At 42.5% G+C, this 21,220-nt stretch overlaps 1 protein-coding gene across 1 annotated transcript in view; it reads left to right on the top strand.

Annotated features, from left to right (window-relative positions):
• Ptprt (protein tyrosine phosphatase receptor type T) overlaps window positions 1-21,220 on the top strand; it is a 1,128,608-nt gene that overhangs the window by 58,161 nt on the left and 1,049,227 nt on the right. The gene's annotated exons all lie outside the window — the stretch shown is intronic.

The raw sequence follows: 21,220 nt of genomic DNA, 5'->3' as shown, positions 1-21,220 counted from the left end.
ACTATCGTTACTTATGTTAAAATATTAAGGTAGCATGAATGTAACTCAGCGTCTCCCAGTCTCACCCATTACTCTATGGATAATGCACCCCAATTCCCCCTTTCCTCTAGCATCACAGATCTCTTTCACTTCCAAAGCAAGAACCCTGCCCCCTACCCTTAGCCATTCACTTGCCTAATTATTCGTTTTCAGTATACAGAGAGTAGATGGTAGCTTCTAAACTTTTAATCTGTGTCACCATGGAATGATCCAGTATTTTTGAGGTTCCATAATGGCTCTGCTAGGACAGATAGAATGAGTACTTTGAGGATACCAAGATAGCTAAGAGCAACAAATGTTCTGATTTCTTACCAGGAGGTGAACTTTTCAGGACTCAGCAGCATGTATATTCTAGATGAAATAGACAATCAATCGATACAAGAAAAGACAGTGTAGGGTAGTCAACAGTTGCCCAGTCTTTCATCTTATTAAAACTTCTCTGCCCCTTTTCTGAGCTTTTTCATACTTCTTATGATTGCCTGTAAACATGCTCAATTGCAGACGTTCTTATTGGCCCAGTGGAGGGCCTCAGGCTGTCTTCATCTGCCTCCGACACACGTTGACCTGATAGAGAATTTCCCTGTCCCTTCCATGTCTTTGATCTCACTGGCCTGCCTCTCCAGTGGCCATGCTTGGGAATACAGTGTGACTCCAGCTGCACTTGTCTCTCTTAGCTTGGGAAGATTCTGAAAAACTCAGACTCATTCAAAGCTGCTGTCTGCGTGAAAGAGCTCAAAATACCCAGATTTGTGTCTACCTGGATGGTGGAGGTATGACAAGACCAGGCTGGGCCAGGCACTAGCTATTGGAAACAGAGGAAGGCTCCAGGTTCTTGAACATAGGCTGTACCTTTCCAGTATGAACCTCTCTTTGGAATCCCTGACTTGAAAATGACATAATCATGATCCTCAGTCTAGCACTTCAACCTCTCTTTGGGTCTAGTGTGGCCAAAAGAAGCTACTTCTGCTCTAAGCTGTGCCTTAGAGTAATGGTCTGAGCTCTGCAGCTGATAATCACAACTCCAGCAAGAGAGCTAGTGTCTTTGCTATGACAGACACCATGTATAAAAGCAACATGGGGAGGAAAGGGCTTACTTGGCATGTATTTCCCTCATTTGAGGAAGCCAGGGAAGGTACTCAGGCAGGAACCTGGAGGCAGGAGCTAAGGAGGAAAGCTGCTTACTGGCTTGCTTCCCATGGCTTAGTGTAGCCTGCTTTCTTATACAACTCAGAACCACCTTCCCAAGGGTGGCACCACCGGCAGCTGGCTGGGCGCTAGCACATTAGTTATTGCTGAAGAACATGCCCCCACAGGCTTGCTCCCAAGCCAGTCTGATGGAAGTATTTTCTCAGCTGGAATTCCCTCTTTCCAGATAATCTGTCTTGTGTCAAACTGACAAAAAAATGATCCAGCACAGATGCCCATTAGCATGGAAAGATGTAACAAAGATGTGAGTTCTGAAAGTATCATTTAACTTACAATATTTATAATATCAATTTCTATAAATTTAAAAAAGCCTGTAAATCATTAAATAAGTTGGGTTATTTGAATGATGAAGCATGAACTTTTATACTATGATGCCTCTCTCTCTGGTCATCTACAACCCTTGATCAGTTCAGTGGCTCAATAAGACAAGGAGCATCTGGTAGCAGAAATGGAAGGAGAGAGACAGGTGTGACCATACCTCTCGGTGGTACACCCTGGCCACAAGAAGCTTGCTTAGAACCCTCCCTTGGAGCCTGGTTCCTAGAAGCACCTTTAATAATAGCTGCTCAGAACAACCCAAATAGGAACATCTACATTGGTTCTACACAGCCAATTCTTTCTTTTTTGTCATTGGCATGGAGAATGGAGAAATATCTATGGAACAAAATTATTCATGGTTGGGAGCTGATTCTCTCTCCTTTGCATCACTTCTGATCTCTACAGGAGAAAATTGCAATCAGGAGAGATTAATCAGTAATCATAGCCAAGGTATTCCACTGCTCTAATGTTCCCATTACATTAACAAGAGCTAAGGTCCTAAGGTCCATCTTTCCTCAAGAGCTCCTTGGCTACCATCCTCCTTAGTTTTATGTCAACTTGACACAAGTTAGAGTCGTCAGAGAGGAGGGAGCCTCAGTTGAGAAAATGCCCTCATATGGATTAGGCTGTAGGCAAGCCTGTTGGGCATTTGCTTAATTAGAGATTAATTAATCACTAATTAAGTGGGAGGGTCTAGTCCATTGTGAGTGGGACCGCCTCTGGGCTCTGGTTTCTGGGTCCTATAAGGAATCGGGCTGAGTAAACCATGGGGAGCAAGCCAGTAATGGGCTCTATATCAGCTTCCAGTTCCTGCCCTGCTTAAGTTCCTGCCCTCATTGCATTTGATGATAAATTGTTTCATGGAACTGTTCATGGAAAAACAAAACAAAACAAAACAAAACCTCTTTTTTCCCCTAGTTGCTTTTGGTCCTGGTATATCATCACACCAGTAGTTACCCTGTCAGTCACTGTGCCTCTATCACAATGGCCTGAGGCCAATGATATGGAACATTTTCTTGATTAATGATTGATGTGGGAAGTTCTAGCTCAATGTGGTGCTCACCCTTGGGCAGATGGACCTGAAGTATATAAGAAAGCCGGCTGAGCAAGTCCTGGAGAGTAAGACAGTAAGCAGCATCCTTCCTTGACATCTGCTTCAGTTCCATCAGTGATGAACAGTGACAGGAAAATGTAAGGCAAATAAACCCTGGTCACTTTTGGTCATGCTGCTCATTACAACAACGTAAGTCAACCGAGCACAGCATCTTTCTTAGAATGCCCATAAGCATGACCAGATTCAGTGAGGTCCTTTTCTTTTGCATGTGAACTCTTACACTGAAGATTACAAGGAAGGATATGGAGATCCAGGGTGTGTGCCCATTTACAGTACAACCAAGTTTCCCTTCTCTGTCCATTACCTTTCTTGGCAGCTGTGACCCTGGTACTCAAGAGAGCAACTTAAGGCAGGGAAGATTTACTTTGGCTCACTGTTTCACAAGGTCCTGCTAATCTCACTGAACAAGAGTAAAGATCATCACCCAAGTGCTTTGGTTAAATTATGCAAGCTATATTTCCTGTCACATGGGGCTATCTCCCTAAAGCTGGGCTTGAGAAAATACCATCGAACATAGATAGGAAAAAGTAGGACTTGTATAAGCCCTAAACTGCAAGGCTAGGGGGTTTGCAAGGGATTTTTGGTTACATAGGAACTTGGCAGAACATCTCAAAATACTTTGGCAGAACATTATCTTATTAGGGTAGAGGTCAGTGTACAGAGTGTGGGAATTGGCAAATTCCAAAAAATAGGTCACAACATAGTCAAACCCAAGTTTTATAGAAGATTGGAATGAATTTATTTTGACCTTGTAATGTAACGGCTTGTAATCTTAAGACAGAGTAAGGCTATTCCATCAGTTCAGTTCCGTATGGGTCTTTGGGGCCAGCGCACAGCATGGCTCTGGGAGGGTGTGGCAGAGGAACTTCTATACCTCACAAAGAATAGGACACATGAATGGGAACACATATAGAACCCTGGCAAGATATAGCCCCCAGAGTCATGCTCACAGTAAAGTTTTTCTCCAGCTAGGTCCCTCACCTTGCTTTTCAACACCTCCAAACAATGTTGTCATATTATACATCTCTCAAGGGGGTTAATCTGCTCCTCAGGTCAGAGCCCCTCATGATGAGGTTCTCCCTCAGGAGAACCCCTTTGCAGACACCTCTGGAGGTGAAACTTATTAATCACTGAAGCATTTCTTAATCCAATCAAGTTAGCAGCCAAATTACCTATCACACCTTGCTTCAGACTAGGTCAGATTCTGTCTGATTCTCAACTGCTTCGCTCTCAGCTCCATGGAACACACAATGCAGAGGTTCACAGTTCTTGGTGATTTAATTCCATTTTTGACAAACCTCTCAAATTCCTTTCACTTTTTAAATCAATTACTGATTCAGAATGCCTCCCTAACCTATTTCATTAAACTACCATCTTTTGATGGCCTCCTCTTTCAACAACATAATTTGCCTTTAATAATTAATATAGAAGAATTCAAAATGTAATCACTGAGCTCACTTGAAGGCTCTTTAATCAATTAAGGACACGTGGCTTTGGGACAGAGGTCTCCCTCAGAGCTTTAGAATCCCCTTGCAACTTACTTGGTTCTAACAGAGGCCATATTTAGAATGCATCTTTGGAGAATGGCCCAGGCCTGGGAAGACAAAGAATGGATTTCAAATGAACAAGGAAACACACAATTGCTTGAAGTTTCTTTTACGTGAAAATAATGCCAACATTTATGGCTTAGGAATTAAAATGGAATTTTTTTTAAACTAAGTCCATGTCTGAGCATGACAAATGGAGATGGTGGTGTTCATCTGGCTGACCCTTTCCTCTTAGAATTGTCTTCTGAGTTGGGGGTCGGGCGAGCTTATTAACAAGGCTTCTTGGCCTGTAGTCAGGAGAGATAAGGTCCACGGTGCCTCATTCATCTGCCCACTTTGTGCTCTGTGGGTGACAGACACAGTGTGAAATTTGGCACCAGAAAGATCTGAGTTCAAATCTCAAATAGAACTTGATTTCTCCCCCAACTCCTGTGTGTGTGTGTGTGTGTGTGTGTCTGTGTGTCTGTGTGTCTCTATGTGTACATGCGCTCATGGGTGTGTTTATGTATGCAGATATAGAGGTCAGACATCTACTTTGAGCGTCACTCCTTGGAATCTCTCCAACTTTCTTGTTTTTGAGACAGAGCCTCTCTCTGGAAATAATATTTGCTGACTAGGCTGGCTGACCAGTGAGCCCCAGGAATTTGTCTATTTCAGTCTTCTGGGTGCTGGGATTTCAAGTTCAGTTCTCCGGACTCAGTTTTTTCATGGGTATTGGGTATTGAACTTGAGTCTTCAAACATTTGTCAAGCATTTTATCAGCTGGGCTCTTTCTCTAGCCCTGAGCCCTTAGTTCTTTATTTATAAATTCAGGGTATTCATTTGTTCATAATCCACTTTCTCTAATGGCAGGACAGGGTCTTGGTAGCTATTTGGCAGACAGTGAATATGTAGGTGATTGTCTGTTAGCCGCCATGGTGGAACATCTCTTTGAGTTGGACCATGGTGCTTTCTTCATTTCTAGGTGATTTATCTTTGGAATTATGTTTTGTGCGAGCACTCATTAAGTCTATTCTGAATACAGGATGACTAACGAGTAAACTGGGGGTTAGATGCCTGGCCAGGGATAGCCTGCCCAGGATTCATCTCTGGCCTCTGTTATTTCTCAAAAGAGACAAAGCCAGTATGGCGATGTTACTAGCTTGTTGTGTGTGTGCAGAACCTAATTTATAGTTGACCAGGGTCTCTAGAGAATCACACATGTTTATATCATTACCAAATGGTAATTGATTACAAAGCTCCGTTGTAAAATTTACAATTATTGAATTACTCCATGTTCTCTCATAAATTTCAAATCTTTATTTCCAAAAGTCAATTGATATTCAGCCCAATAAATATTTAATTTAGATGTAATAATGGTGTTAGAGCCAAATTAAATTCTCATTTAGAACATAAGAACGACCTGGAGAGAGCCAGGACAGGGCAGGAGATAGTTCTCACAGTGTCCATTCCCCTTAATGGGAAGAGACGTCTCAGATGGGGCTTCTTTAACTCCATTTTCTTCCGAAATTTCTGTTTTGGGAAATAAGGGTCCTCTCTGGGAAATTAAAGTTCTATTTTTTTTGTGTGTGTGTGGGGGGCTTCGTATTTCATTCTCTGAACTGCTCAATAGTCATTGCTCTTCAAAGCCTTATGAGAAATTACAGCACACTGCTTTCTTGTTGCTTTATAGATAGATGGGGGAAACTGAGGTTCAGAGAACTGAAATGACTCACCAGAGGTGATGCTACAGGAGAGGAAGGCTAGCCCTCATCTATTGGTTGGTCCATCAGTAGGCTTATAGGGCCCGTTGATATCCACAGAATAGGTGGGGGTTACGATTGTCTACATACTGGGAGCCTCAACATAACTTTTCTAAACAAGATGGGCACGGCTCACTCTTCTTATTAAAGTTGTCAAAGGGGAGGGGATCCACCTGGCCCCTAGGGTTACAAAGTTGAAAGAGTCCCAGCCTCCTTTCAGTTTTCTTGTCTATTATTTAGAGTTTATGACTCTAAGCTTTATGGTCTGGGGTGGCTGCTTGAGTTCCAACCATTGCATGTGGGGTGGGGAGAGCAAAAGAAGCCACAGAGAAGGCCACATTCCTTCTCCTTCAATTTTTATTTATTCTGTGTTTGCATATGTGCATATTCCACATATGCGCATATGACCTCCATATGCATGTGGAGGTCAGAGGGCAACCCGTAGGAATTGGTTCTCCTACCATGTGGGTTCTGGGAATCGAACTCAGGTCATCAGGCTTAACAGCAAACACCTTTACCAGCTGAGCCCTGTATCACCCCTTTCCTCTCTTTTAGGAAGATTTTCTTTTTGTATCTCTGTATGTATCTTATTGCACAGAACATAATTGTGTGCATATATCAAAATATAAGATCCGCCAAGCTGTCTTAATCTGGGTAATAGCATCTGGTTAAAAACTGAGATTTTCGTTTATCAGGAAAAGAAGAATAAATTCTTCTTTTCCTCTCTGGGCTCTCTGGGCTCTCACCAACACAGGAGTCATAGGGTCCCCCTACATTAGCCTTTAATCTGTCTAAGATGCACAACATTCTATGCCAGCACAGAGGCCAAGTGAAATGGGAGTCGTTTGCCTGTTTGGTGTCTGCCAGCTAGTGGGCCAGGCAGTCCCTTTGCATATATAGAGAAGCAAGGCATATTGTTCTCTTTCAGATAGCAGTACTTAAAGTGTGACCCTTGAACTAGCATCAGGGACATTGTCACCTGGAAACTTATGAGAAATGTAAATTCTCTGGCTCCTTCTCAGTGTCTCAGATCAGGCAAAAATTTTTTTTTTGTTTTGTTTTGTTTTCTTGACAGGGTTTCTCTGTGTAGCCCTGGTTGTCCTGAACCTCACTCTGTAGACCAGGCTGGCCTCAAACTTACCACCCAGCTGATTCTGATTCTCTCAGTTAGTAGCTTTGCCAGGTTGGTCAAGTTATTCAGATTATCTGACACCTCAGTGCAGTGTCTTCATGCTATGAGGTTGACACCAGCTGACAGAATAGTTAGCACATAGTGCTCAGTGAATGACTAGTCCATTATCCTTATAAGCATTCATCGTGGATGACATCACCATCAGGAAAGATCAAGAGAAATCATATTCTCACATCACTATTGTGGTGGTTTGGGTGAGAATGCCTCCCATAGGCTCCCATATTTGAATGTTTGGTCATCAGGGAGGGGCACTACTTGAGAGGGATTAGAAGGAGTGTTCTTGTTGGAATAAGTGTGTCAGTGGGGATGGGCTTTGGGGTTTCAAAAGCCCAAGCTAGCCCCTGTTTGTCTCTCTCTCTGCTACTTGCAGCTCCAGATGTAGAACTCTCAGCTAATCTCCAGCACCACATCTGCTTGCATGCCCCCATGCTCCCTACTGTGATGAAAAAGGTCTACACCTCTGAAACTAGAAGCAAGCCTCAGTTAAGTGCATTATTTTACAAGCGTAGATGTGTTCAAGGTGTCTTCTCAGAGCAATAAAGCCTAGCTAAGACAAGTGTGCAACAGAAGTCCAAAGACATTTTTAAGTCCCTGCCCCACTCCTGTGTGGGTGTGTGTTTATGTGTGTGTATGTGTGTGCATGTGTGTATGTATGTGTGTATCTGAGTTTATGTGTGTATATATGTGTGTATGTGTGTGTGTGTGTGTGTGTGTGTGTTTATGCATGCACATGTTGCAGTGTGCTCCACATGTTGCAGTGTGCATGTGGAGCTCAGAGGACCCTGGGCATTGGTCCTGGCCTTCTACCTTCTTTACGACAGGTTGTTTGTTGGTTTGTACAGCATGCTTGTTAGCCTGTGGGATTCTTCTGTCTCTACTGTACATCTTATTAGACAAGCCGGGTTGACAGATGCACATTCTGTAATGCATTGAACTTCGGGAATCCTCTCCCATGTCTCCATGCTTCTACAGTACTGTGCTTTACCCACTGAGCCATCTTCTCAGCCCCCAAGAAGAAATTTAAATTGTGCTCCAAAACATCTACTGCTTTTTAATTCTTCCTGTGAGTTCTTCCTGTCTTGCTGGAGATAATCAAGAACTGCCTTTAAAATGTAAAGTGTTTTAAGAGTCTTAAAAAAAGCATTTACCAGAGAGGACATTCAGATGGATACTGTGCATATGCAAATGTACTGAATCTCATTAGTCACCAAGAAGTAAAAAAGTAAAGCTTCAGTAAAATTATCCCGTGCATTCACCAGATTCATTAAATGATAAGGGGAGGAAGCCCAATGTTGTCAAAGACATGGGCCAGCTGAAATTCGATAAGCCAGGACTATAAGCATCAACCTAGCAAGCCTAATAAGCTAAATCCATGCATCTTTTATGAAGATCCACCTCTTGCTTTGATGTATAGGTAAACTGAAGTGGTCAAGCACAGTTTCTCATCACCACCTGCACAATGTTCGCAGCATTATTTTTAAGACTGGAGCCCAGAAACTGCTCAGAAGCTCCCAGTAGGATAGTTAATTTGTGATTTACTCATGCAAAAGATACTTTCCAGCCAAGATAATGAGTGGCTTCTTACAGCAAAATGGGCTTTTCTCAGTCAACTTGGATGTGAGAAGCCAGACACAGGGGACAAAATGGTATATGGTCCCACAAATGCACATTTCAAACAGAAGCCAAACAGTCTTCAATTGGAAGTCGGGATGCTCATTACCTTGGGTTGGGTGTTGAATGAACATCTCTACAGCGATACTGATGATATTCTATTTTTTTGATTTGGTTGGAGATGATCATGGTGTGTTTATGAAAATTTAGTAAGCGTTTTATGTTTTTATACTTTTGTGTATGTATGTTGATACACATCAATACAATATTTCAGCACAAAAGCTTACTTGAAATATCGACGCAATAACATCTAAAATGTTTATAGAAAAATGGGAAAAGCGTGATTGAGAGAAGCCAGAGAATTGGCAGGAGCTGGGAGAATATGTCAGTCATTTACACAGATCTGTGGCTCCCATTGCTGAGTGGCTGAGTGAGACAAGGATCGCATATACAGAACAACACACACACACATATATATACAATACAGACATACACACACACACACACACACATGCACACACACACACACACACACACACACACACACAGTCTTTTTCCCATTAAGGAAGTAAAACACAATGTTCAGGGCAACCATTCCTTAGCAACTAGTCTTGGAAATGAGAGGGAGGGAGGTACTCCCATGTCATTTCTGGAAGCCAACGTAAGCAAACCCTTTAGACAATTCAGTTCGTGATTTTCATTATTTTCTCATTGGGTCACCACACATCTCTGATGCATATTGAGGGCAGTCTTAGCTGAAGGATGAGGGTATTAAGCCAGGGTGAGTTTTCTAATGTTGGTTACCTCTTCCCAACATGGTCTTGCTGGGATGCAAGTCTGGTTCTCCCGGTGCCTGGTTTACTGATATCGCTATTTAGTTTGTGGTGCATTTTTGGACTTGGAAGAAACACCCCACTCTTCCATGTCAGGTACTGTGAAAACTGTACAGGACTCTAGATAATCAGTAATGGCATTGCTATACAGCTCATAATAGTAGAGGCAAGGGTTGTTTGTTTGTTTTTGTTTTGTTTTTCTGATCAATAGCCACAGAAAGGTTAGACAATAGAACTAGGAACCAGAAGGTTCCTTTTCAGTCTACAGGGCTGATAACACAGGATAGGATTCAGTCACCCTAGTTCTTGGGGCAGGGGGCCCGAGGATGGCTCAGAACATTCAGAGAGCATTGCTTCAGCTTTCTAAAGGGTTATAGGAATGGCCTGCAGTTGAGGAAGATAAACAGATTCTTCCTTGGATCTAGAAGATAGAATGTTGCTTGTAAACTTCTATTTTGTGAGTAATTTATAAAAGACAGAATAAAATAATGGGAGAGAGATTAGAAAATAACTAATTTGGTAAAAGGTTGCTTTTAGTCAGTTAATCAGATTGGAAAAGTCAAAAATGTATATTGAATGGTTTGGCAAACATAAAAGTTACTTGTCATCCTCAGGTCAGTGGGACTTCAGTTATAAAGAATTACTGTTTCTTCTATAGCTTTTTATACATTTAATATACCTGGTAAACAGGGTCCCACATTCATTACTATGTTGACCTCAGGGTTATCAAAAACATTATATGGAATATTTTCTACTTTCATGGCAAATATATGAGCATTATTTTATTTATTTTACATGTTCTCATGTGTGGTGTGCATCCATGTATGTATGCATGTTCTTATGTGGGTACATATGTGTGTGAGTACATGTTCAAACATGTCTGCAGGCATTTGCAGTTCTGACGTAGACATTGGGTGTCTTCCATGATCGCTCTCCTCCCTCTCTGTTCATTGAGGCAAGGTCTCTCCACACAGAGCTTCAGGTTCTGGCTGAAGCCAGCTTGCTTTGGAAACTTTTGGTCTCTGCTTCCTAGTGTTGGCATGACAGATGGGTACTGTGCCTGCCCAACTTTTACACAGGTTCCTGGGATCTTAACTCCTGTTTCTTCCCTGCATGGCAAATCTTCTATCCACTGATCCATCTCCCTAGTGCCAGAACATTAGTTTTGATAGTTGTATCTAAATCTGTTCAACCTTCCCTTTAATACTGGGTGTTTAACTTGCCTCTGGTATTTCATATGATGGACTTTAATGAACACCATGCTTGAAAATTTGAATTCGTCACTAATGATTTCCTTAGACCCAAACTGGCATCATCTGACATTTTATGAATGAAAACTGGCATTCTCTTTCTTTCTTTTTTTTATAACCATTGCAGCCTAGCATCTGTTCTGAAGTTTGAAAAATGCCTGAGTCAGAATCTATACAGACTCAGTTGGGATTCTGGTTCTACTGTCTACCAGCTGTGAAATCTTGGATGGATGACTCTTCTCAGAAAGTCTCAGTATCCCTGTCAGTAAAATGGGAACTCGATTTTCCAGTCCATTGATCTATAAAGAGGGTTAATTGAGAAGCTGGCGAGGAAGCATCGTTTAAACACTCTTTTGCCCAAGAAGGTGTAAAACATTTTCTTGGATTTCTTGGAGGCATGACAGGTAGTGCAGACACACTGGGGAGCTACCACTGGAACAATGTCAGGTTTTATTCTAGAGCAAGGACAGCACAGGTCAAGAGAATTTCACCTTCACTTAAAGTCAACCTGAGTTTTTATTTTTGTTTTTCTAGAGCTTATTCTAGAGCTTTAGAGAAATGCATATTCATCCATTTAAATCAAGGATCAACAAAAATGTGACCCAGGGGCCAGGTCCACTTTGCCTCCTGTTTCTGTGATTTACATTTTATTGGAATTCAGCCTTGTGCCTTTCTTGAGAAAGCAGCAAGATAGAAAATACTCATTTTATGGCCTTTTCTGGAAAAAAAGTTTGCTGACTCCTGCTTCAGATCAACCATAAAATATTTATTTCTGAGCTCACGAGAGATAAATGAATTGTACTTCCAAAACCACTTTTCCCCCCTGTGAAAAAAGTCAGATCCAAGCTAACTTGGCTCTGTCAAGTGTGGATGCTACACAGTGTCATAAAAGGAGGAAGGCATGGCTCTCACGGTTTAATTGACATTTTGGTCTTTCCAGATTGTCTTGGATACAATCTGTAGGTTGCCCTTCCCTGGGAACAATGCCTGCTGTTCTTTAGGTTGAAGCTTCAATGAGCAAGCCTAGCTTTCTGATCTTGATAGTACAATAAACCTATTTTCTTATAATTAGTTTTGGGTCAAAATGCTTTGGACTTGGCTTAGAGAAGGGGGCATCATTTTTTTTTTCCTTTGGAGGAGGGATAGAGGTGGGGTGGGGCTGACTCTTGTCTTCTCTCTACCCCTTTCCACATATGGATCATATCTCTTTAGTCTACATCATTCTGATTTGAAAATGCTGCAAAATTAGGTTTTGAAGATTAATTTTAAGTCTCATACACACACACATACATATGTGTGTGTGTGTGTGTGTGTGTGTGTGTGTGTCTTGGTTCATGATGTGTGAGCGTGTATTGTGGGGGTGAGGGCATATGTGCACTTGAGTACAGGTGCTCATGGAGGCCAGAAGAGGGCGCCAGATCCTGCAGAACTGAAGTTACATGTGGTTGTGAGTTTCCCTGTCCTCGGGTATTGGGAACTGAACTCATGTCCTCTGCAAAAGTACTATGTACTCTTTTCACTGATCCTTCTCTCTAGACTCCAAAATTATTTTTTCAGAAGGAAATTTAAGCAAGACTCAAGGTAGATTTCTGCCTTGATTTTGGGTGGCAGGGAACAGCACGTGGATCAGTTTACATAGATCCCTGCTATTTTTTTCCTGTTGGGTCATTGGTGAGAACAGTATATAATTAGTCTGTCCAGGCACAGGGCTATTCTTTATAACTAAATCATGAGAGTTAAATTTGGGGTACATATTCCACAAGCATGTACTTCAAGTATGTGTAACTGGCTAGTTGGCTTAGAGGTGAAGTTTTTCATGATAGAATAGGTTTAATGGTAGATGGTGGTCACCAGTTCCTGTTTCCTCCCTCTAGACACATGACTATTTCTTTCCAGAAGAGATGGAGTGCACCTCTCTCTCCAGTGACTTGCTTAAGCCAGCATCATGCCGGAGGAGGTATCTGCACCCGGCCTGAGAAGCAGCATGCGTTTCTGATGGTGTCTTGTCCTTTGGTTATTCCCTTAAAATGTTCAGACTTTGCCTAGTTTCATCATTCCAAGGAGGACTAGGGCCAGGTCAGCCAGATATGAAGCCCAAGCAGAGCCTTGTTGGACCACTGTTAGATCACTGGCATATGGACAGTTTTGTTCAGATTTATAATGTATTTTGGTCACTGAGGTTAGGGCTAGTAGCTGCATCTGTGGGACTAATTAGGCCAAAGTTGTGAGTTCTGTCCCCCCACAAGGACCAATTCCATTCATGATTTGGAACTCATTCCCTGTCGCGACCACCCTCACCGGCAAGGGATGACGCAACACAGGAAGATCTTCTTTAAGCAGTTTACTCAGGATCCCTGTACTTCTTCTCCCCTGTACTTCTTCTTCTGACTCCGGAGAGAATCAGCCCAGCCCTTAAATACTAATAGCCTGCCAATCAGGCTTAGCTATGTGGGCATTGCTGATAGTCTGTATCCACGCGGAAGGCGCAAGACTCAACAGGCTCCACCCAAATAAGGACTTGTTAACTGTTAACGACAGTTAATGGGCAAGCAGCTCCCTACAATTCCCAAAGGCAAAGATTTCAGCCAGCACCTAGAGCTGGTATTAAATGGGAAATGGAGATTAAAGTGGCCTCTGAACTGCTTTAAGAACAAACCCGTGGTTGCCGCCACTGTTGAGTGTGCTGTGCTATGATGGGGGATGTACAGATGATGTCAAGTTCTTCTTTGGAAGAAGAGAAAAGCAAGGTTTGAGGTGCACTCAGACAACTGCTTATAATAGAGCGATGACAAGCTGCTGGGACCCACAGGTCGTCCCGGTGGCTGCCTGGGTCGCTCATTCTTGGATTACACAGGACATAGAATTGGGATTTGAGGTTAGGCAGCTCTTCTTATGGGAACCTCTCCTGTGCTGCATGGGCACTTAGCAGAATGCATGCCTTCTTTCTATGCACGTTCTATTTCTAGGTAAGGAGGCTCAAAATGTTTCCAGACATTGCCAAGGTGAACTTGTCCCCGGAATGAGAACCATGCTTAATGGTGTAATTGGTAGTCCAATGAGAGGAACCTGGTGCAGAGTTTGAAATCACAACCCATATGGAGAGTGGTTTTAAGTGGTATTTTCTGATCTTGCTTGGGCTGTACACAAGGAAGACCTTGGTCCTCAACCAGACTGTGTCTGGTTCTGCTTTTCTTGGTAGCTTGTATATCCTGGCACCTTCTTAGCTTATGGTTGATTTTAAAGGGCTGCATTGTGGTAACTAAGCATACCCTCCTAGACAACATCCTCAGGGCTCGGGCTCCCTGAGAGAATAACTTAGGCAGGAGTTGGGAGAGGGGAGATGCACTCCAGAGAGGAGAAAGTCACCATCATGGATGTGGATTCTTCATCAACACACACACACACACACACACACACACACACACACACACACACACACACACTCTGATGTGCTGTTCTGCCCTAAACCGACTCAGCAGAGTGCCTGGCATGTGGGTAATGCTTAATAAATGTTGGCTATTATTACTGTTATTATTAATGCTATTTATAACCACAACTCTTTTTTTGTAAAATAAATAAATAAATAAGTAGATTTGGGAATAACAATCCCCCCCCAGGCTTCTACACTATTAGTATTCAACTTATTTAAATTTAGTTTTTGCAAGGTACTGTGTTTAATTTTTAAAAACCCAGTGAATTATTAGTATTTTAATTACTAATGACAATAAATAATAACACTGGCAAGGGCTCAAATAGGGTGCCATTTAATGTAATATTCTACCTCTGTTTTCTCAAGAAAGGGACAGGGAAAAGCAATGACTACAGAAAGTTCCACACCAGGACCAAATGTTCTCTCTAATTTGAATTTCTTGCCTTGTGATTAGTGAGGTAAATAGCTTTATAGTATCTCTGAGTATATGTATCTTATAGGGAGAATACTCAGCTAATATTAATTTCCTTTAGACCTTACAGTGTGTGTATTCTGTGCTGCTCTGTTATAAGAGTTTTAGAGATATTAATTCATTAGTCCTTTTAAGAACCATTTAAGGCAGCAACTAGTTCATTTCTAGAAGAGGAAACTGAGGCATAGAAAATGTGTTTGACTGAGATGCACATCAAGGGAGCGCACAGCAGGTGGTTTGAGGTTGTGGTTTTATAACCCATTGTGCACCTTACCTCTTCAGGTGACAGGTAGGGATCTGGACTAGGAAATGGTTTCCAACCTTCCATAGATGTTAGGGGACAGCAGTGACACAAATAAAGCAGGCGGTGTCTTACATTAGATCTTGGGGGCAGGAAAGATTGTCACCCAGACAGCAATCTAATTTGTGATATTACAGAGGAAGAATCAAAATGCCCCTGTGTGCACATTTCATCTTCTGTGAGGCCTGTGTCTGTGTTTATCTAGTCTCTGATTTGGAGCACAAAACCTTGGACATGAATGTGTACATATAAGCTTTTGGTGTTTGTAAAAATGCAAGTCATAAAAGGTATGCATGTAAAATAGGATGGGACAGTTTTACACTTTGCTGTAGTATGCCTAACAAAACCTCTACCTATAAAACAGGATTTATGGCAGGCCTCGAATTTGCCAATTAAGGCTAGGCTGCGTGACCCATGAGCTCAGGGCTCTGCCTGTCTCTGCCTTGCCAGCTCTGGGATTGCAAATGAATACCACCCTGCTGGGCCTTTTTGTCAGTTCTGGGAATCAGGCAACTCAGGTCCTAAAACTCGCATAGCAAACATTTTACCCACTAAGCATCTTCCCAGCCCAGTGGATATTCTTTCTTAAATAAGAGTTTCTGGAATGTTCCTTGTTGTATCAGTTAGGAAAGGGAGATTCCTGTTGAGGGCATGGAATACTTCCCTGTTTGCCAAACTTTGCTCCAGCAGTAATTCTATGCCTTCCCTCCTCTGTCTGAGGCTTTGTTTCTATCTCTTGGCCACAGGCGAGTTTTTCCCTCAGTGGGAATGATGTTGGGACACAGTTCCTCTTCCTCTGCCTCCTGTACCTCATCATCTGAGGCTTGTCAGAGACAGCTAGAAATCCTGTCCAGGCTATGTCACTGACCTTGATACTATTTTGGGCTTCTCTGATGGTGACAGCTCTCAACCCTGTCAGACAGAGATGGCCGATGAGCCAAGTACCTAGAAAAACTGTTATCAAATTAAAACCCAAGCAGGATCTGATGTGAGCTCTGTCTATAAATAACTTATGAAAAGTGAAAAGATGTTTCTGTTAGCAAATTTAAAATAATCGTTAGAATCCTTCAACAGATTGCTGCTAATTAGATTGAGAATTAAACAGCTTTGTATGAGCGCAGAGTTAATTAATAGCTCATTACTTTTTTAATAAGCCAAATTCATTTGGAAACAGAGGAGAGACGGCAAAGTTCATCACGGATGAGATGTTAGATTGGGATTATTTCTCCTTCCCTTGATGAGGAAAGGAGTTTAATTAAAGCAGGGGACACATTTATATCACCAACAAGTTGTGTGCAATCTCTAGCACTTGGAACTGGAGAAATCATCGACTCTCATCATTGTAAAAACCTCCTCAGGATCTACAGGGTTAATCTAAGTTGTGCTCACATCTATTCAGCGCTTGGGTTCTTCAATCCACTGATCAAGCCAAAACTTTTTGAAGTTTGGAAGATTCATTCAAACTAGTAGACATTTATTGTAGTCCACAGTGGTTTTATTTTCACCCCGTTTCGTCCAGGTATCCTAGGGTCTCTCTTTGAAGGCTAGGCTCCATTTTCCTGACTCCCTCTCTTCCCCGATTCTATCTTTCTACATAGTCTCAATTCTCATTATTTCTTTATCTGGTTTCCTGACCCTTCAGTGCCCCTTATATTACAAAACATGGGGCCGAATGGAATGGAAAGAATGAAATGAGTGCCTTTAGGATTTTGAGCCAAGTGCATTCTGGGTATCCTACAGGACACCCTCCATTCCATTCTTTTGGAGCATCAAGGCACCCCGTGTCTACAGTGCCTTCTCGTCTATCAGTTATTCTTGACACACTTAGGAGATTGGGAATATGAATTCATTTTTCAGGGTGTGTGTGTTTGTTGAAATATAGTTTCCACTATTTTTTAAATTTTTATCTATCTATCTATCTATCTATCTATCTATCTATCTATCTATCTATCTATTTTGCCTATTCTACTTAATGAATGTGATTCCTAGGTGTTCCTATAAGTCACATGGGTGCACAGCTCTTTCAGTGCTGAGCCTAAGTTTTGCTAAGTCGGCTGAGTTCCTTTGCCTGTATATTGGGGACTTCTCACTGGCAACGGGAAGAAGTGGGAAGAAAATGCTTTTGTGTAGGGACGTGTTAACTATCTGTCTACTGAAAAGATGAAATCTCTCTTGTAACTGAACAGGCGTATATGCTTTATCATTGCTGTTCTGTTATTTACTTATTTGTCTATTTATTTATTTGTGTATATTTATGTACATTGGTGTTCTGCCTGCAAGCATGTCTGTACAAGAGTGTCAGATCTCCTGGAACTGGAATTACAGTCAGCTGTGAGCTGACACATAGGTGCTTGGAATTGAACCCAGGACTTTTGGAAGAACAGCCAGTGCTCTTAATCTCTGAGCCATCTCTCCAGACCTTTTGATTGAAGCTGCGGTTGACTACTAAGCATGCCCATCTGATAACTACTAACCCATTTCAAGAACTGTATAGATGAGGCAGAGAAGACCTGCTGGCCCTGACACAGTTTTATACTGTGGTATTGAAGCTTCCCAGGGCTTTATTAGAATAGCCTGTTTCTTAAAAGGTGATTGAGGCTCAGAGTGAACAAGAGTACAAAGCTCGTTTGATTTGAGAAATCTTTCCTTTCCTTTCCAAATCAGGACACAGGCTCTCCAGTCCCTTGCTCTTGACTAGGTTATTAATTCACTTTTTAAAAAGTGCTCTATTCTTTACACCAGAACCCAGATTTCCAGGAATCAAAATAAGTGGACAAATAAGTTCTCTGGCAGGTCTTTTCTGTACACTCTTCCTGCCAAAGGTAAGTGTTCAGTCCTAAGGTGGGAGCTGAGTTTTAAAATTATCAACTAGTTTAATTCACTTTCCTGATCTCTTTTCAAGAGCATCATTAGCCCGTGTTTCATGGCTGAAAGTGAGATGCTTTACCCTTCTGTGTCACGCCTAGCTTTTGTTCACACCCACTTGCTCCTGCTCTCTTGTCACCTGATTTAGCTGTGCCAGTGTCCCTGAAAACTTCTAGAACAGTCTAAATTTGTTTTCAGCCCCAGAACCTTTGTATATGCTAAAGTTTTGTCTCCCTAAATCTCATCTTCATTACAGGTCTTGTTCTTAATTGTGACTGCTGAAGTGAGTTCTCTGCATGCCTAACCTAAATTTGACCTTTCCTTTGGTCTCTTATATGCAATAGTTCCTATTTCCCCCTTGTATTCCCCTAAATATTTCCTACATTCCCCTATATATTCTCTCCTATATAAATTCCCCTGTAATTGTCTGGTGTTATAGAATGGGGATTGAACATACACACAATAAAAGCAGGGACCACATCTGACCTGCCCAGGTCCACATCCTCAGTCCCAGGTATATCAGAAGGAAAGTAAGACCTAATGAAAGAGTAAACACAGACTGTGGATATCAAATCCAGCAGGACCAAAGGCCAGGAATGAAGTCAGAGCCACACTTGATGGCTCAGGGCAAGGGTGAAGCTATGTGGCCTGAGTCTGGTGGTCACCGGTGGTTCTTGGTTCTTAGGTACTCTTTTGACCTTATATCTAGTGTGTCTGGAACAGTATACTTTCCATGCAAACCATTTACAAGAGCACTAGGTCCCACATCAATGCAGATATTGAGAGGCATCTAACTGCAGTCTCTTAGTCTAACAGTCTTCTTCCCTTAAGATGAATTCTGGCTCCTTTCCTATTTTGTCTGGATAGGATAGGTTGCATGACCACATTCTGCTACTTGCTTCTTATGGTTTTATTGAATACTGGAGAAAGGAAAAAAAAACAGCTAAGAAAGGAAAAGAGAGGTGGGGATTTGGGTAAGAGTGTGCTCTCCCCTGTCCAGGTGTAGACATGGCAGACAGCATGCATCCTTTCCTGCAGCATGAGTAGATTGCTGCTGGGGCAACGCTGGGCCAGGGCATTCCTTAGTACTCTGAAACAGAGGCTCAGGGAGGATATGGCTCTTCACACACTTTAAAAGGCATTTTTAGATTTCAGGCCCTGGAGACTCTCTTTTGATTGTCCAATGGCATGGCTCAGAGCAATGATTTGAACGCCCTGGAATACTGTAGCTGCAGAGACATTTCCTTAGTTTCTCCCACTGTGGGCCTCCAGCACCTTCCCTGCCTGGGTCCCCATGCATCTCCAGGGAGACTAGGGGCTTTGACTTTGAAAGGTTCTTGTAAACAGAGAAGGGAAGCTTAGCTTTAGAAGCCCCTTGTGGGGACAGATTCCATTTTTCCTCAGTCCTGATTCTTAAGTCTTCATGGGTTTATTTTGCTACATGTCTATCTTCTGTGGCTGTATGAGGAATTAAGATGGAGTGACTCTGGAGCATGCGTTGCTGCCTCTCATGGTTTTGCACACTCATTTGACTGCGTGGCACAGGTTCTTCTCAAGGCCTGTCATGAGACAGTGTCAGGGCATATTAGGATTGGAGGCATCTGAAAGCCTGATGGGCTGGAAGGTCAAGGTGGCTGCCCCTCCATGTTGACGTGAGCTTGGTGCTTCGCGATGACAATCATCCAAACGGATGGAGGAGCATCAAGGCCACACTGCTGGGCCAGGCATGCATAGGACACTCTTCTGTATTCCAGCTCTGGGGAGAGTGACAGTTTGAGACTAGCCAGGACGACATAGTGAGGCCGTGCCTCAGACAAATGCACACGAGTGATGACAAATCACAGGGTAGAAGAGCCCGTGGAAGAGCTAGCGTTGTGGCCATTTATGTGGAGTTCACTATATATCGGTTTCTCATATTCTCCCTGATGTTATTTTTGATGATTCTCTGTGTTGAGGATTTGTCCACTATGAAATCATTTTAACATTTAAGAAATGTTACAGAGTCAAATATATCAGATTGAGATGCCACTCTTTTAGACTGTGTGTGTGTGTGCGCACACACACACACACACACACACATGAGTCATACCCATAGTCAGACACATGTACAAACATATTCCCTCTCTCTCCCTCCTATTCTCTCTCTTACACACACACACACACACACACACACACACACACACACACACACACATGAGTCATACCCATAGTCAGACACATGTACAAACATATTCCCTCTCTCTCCCTCCTATTCTCTCTCTTACACACACACACACACACACACACACACACACACACATGAGTCATACCCATAGTCAGACACATGTACAAACATATTCCCTCTCTCTCCCTCCTATTCTCTCTCTTACACACACACACACACACACACACACACACACACACACACACACATGAGCCATACCCATAGTCAGACACATGTACAAACATATTCCCTCTCTCTCCCTCCTATTCTCTCTCTTACACACACACACACACACACACACACACACACACACACACACACACAGAGTCATACCCATAGTCAGACACATGTACAAACATATTCCCTCTCTCTCCCTCCTATTCTCTCTCTTACACACACACACACACACACACACACACACACACACACACACACACACGAAATCAGACCCACAAACACATATAATCTTAGACACATGTACACACCCGTTCTCTCTCCCTCGCCTCCCCCAACTACACACTCACTCACACAGCTATGTTAAGGCTTTCAGGTATCCTTCAACCCCCATAGCCACTGTCCGGGTATTGAATTCTTGAGAACCCTCCTTCCCTTCCTGTGTTTGGGAAGCCCTCATGAGTACACCTGGTTTAATTTTGGCTGCTGTAGTGTAATTATGATCTCTGGATCGATCCTTTAGACTGAGAACAAAGTGCCGGTTAACAGGACTAGCTCCATGTGCCTATTGAGATGTTAACCAGAGAGCACTGTTAAATGGCTGCCATTTTTCATTTTCCGTGACAACATTTATTCTGCATTCCCTCCACCCTGTTGAAGATGGTGCCTTGTATTTTTTTTTTCTCTTTTAAGTGGAGCACGTGGTTGTATTACCTCTTTAGTTTTCAGGGTTGAGTAGTCAAGTAAGTTGGTACATGCATGTTTTTCTTCTGTCCCTTGCTGCTTTTTTCTTTTGGCAAACTTTTCTAAAGGTGATGAATAGCGGGCAAGATGAAATGTCCACCCTCTGCAGACTGGCTGTCTCCTGCACGCCCCCAGCTGCATAGCAATCCGAGGCAGTTTTCTCCCTTATTCAACACTGC

The sequence above is a fragment of the Apodemus sylvaticus genome, chromosome 5 (assembly GCF_947179515.1).
Source record: "Apodemus sylvaticus chromosome 5, mApoSyl1.1, whole genome shotgun sequence".
Classification (NCBI taxonomy): domain Eukaryota; kingdom Metazoa; phylum Chordata; class Mammalia; order Rodentia; family Muridae; genus Apodemus; species Apodemus sylvaticus.
Note: the sequence above shows the minus strand (reverse complement) of the source record. Positions and strands in the feature narration are given on the sequence as shown.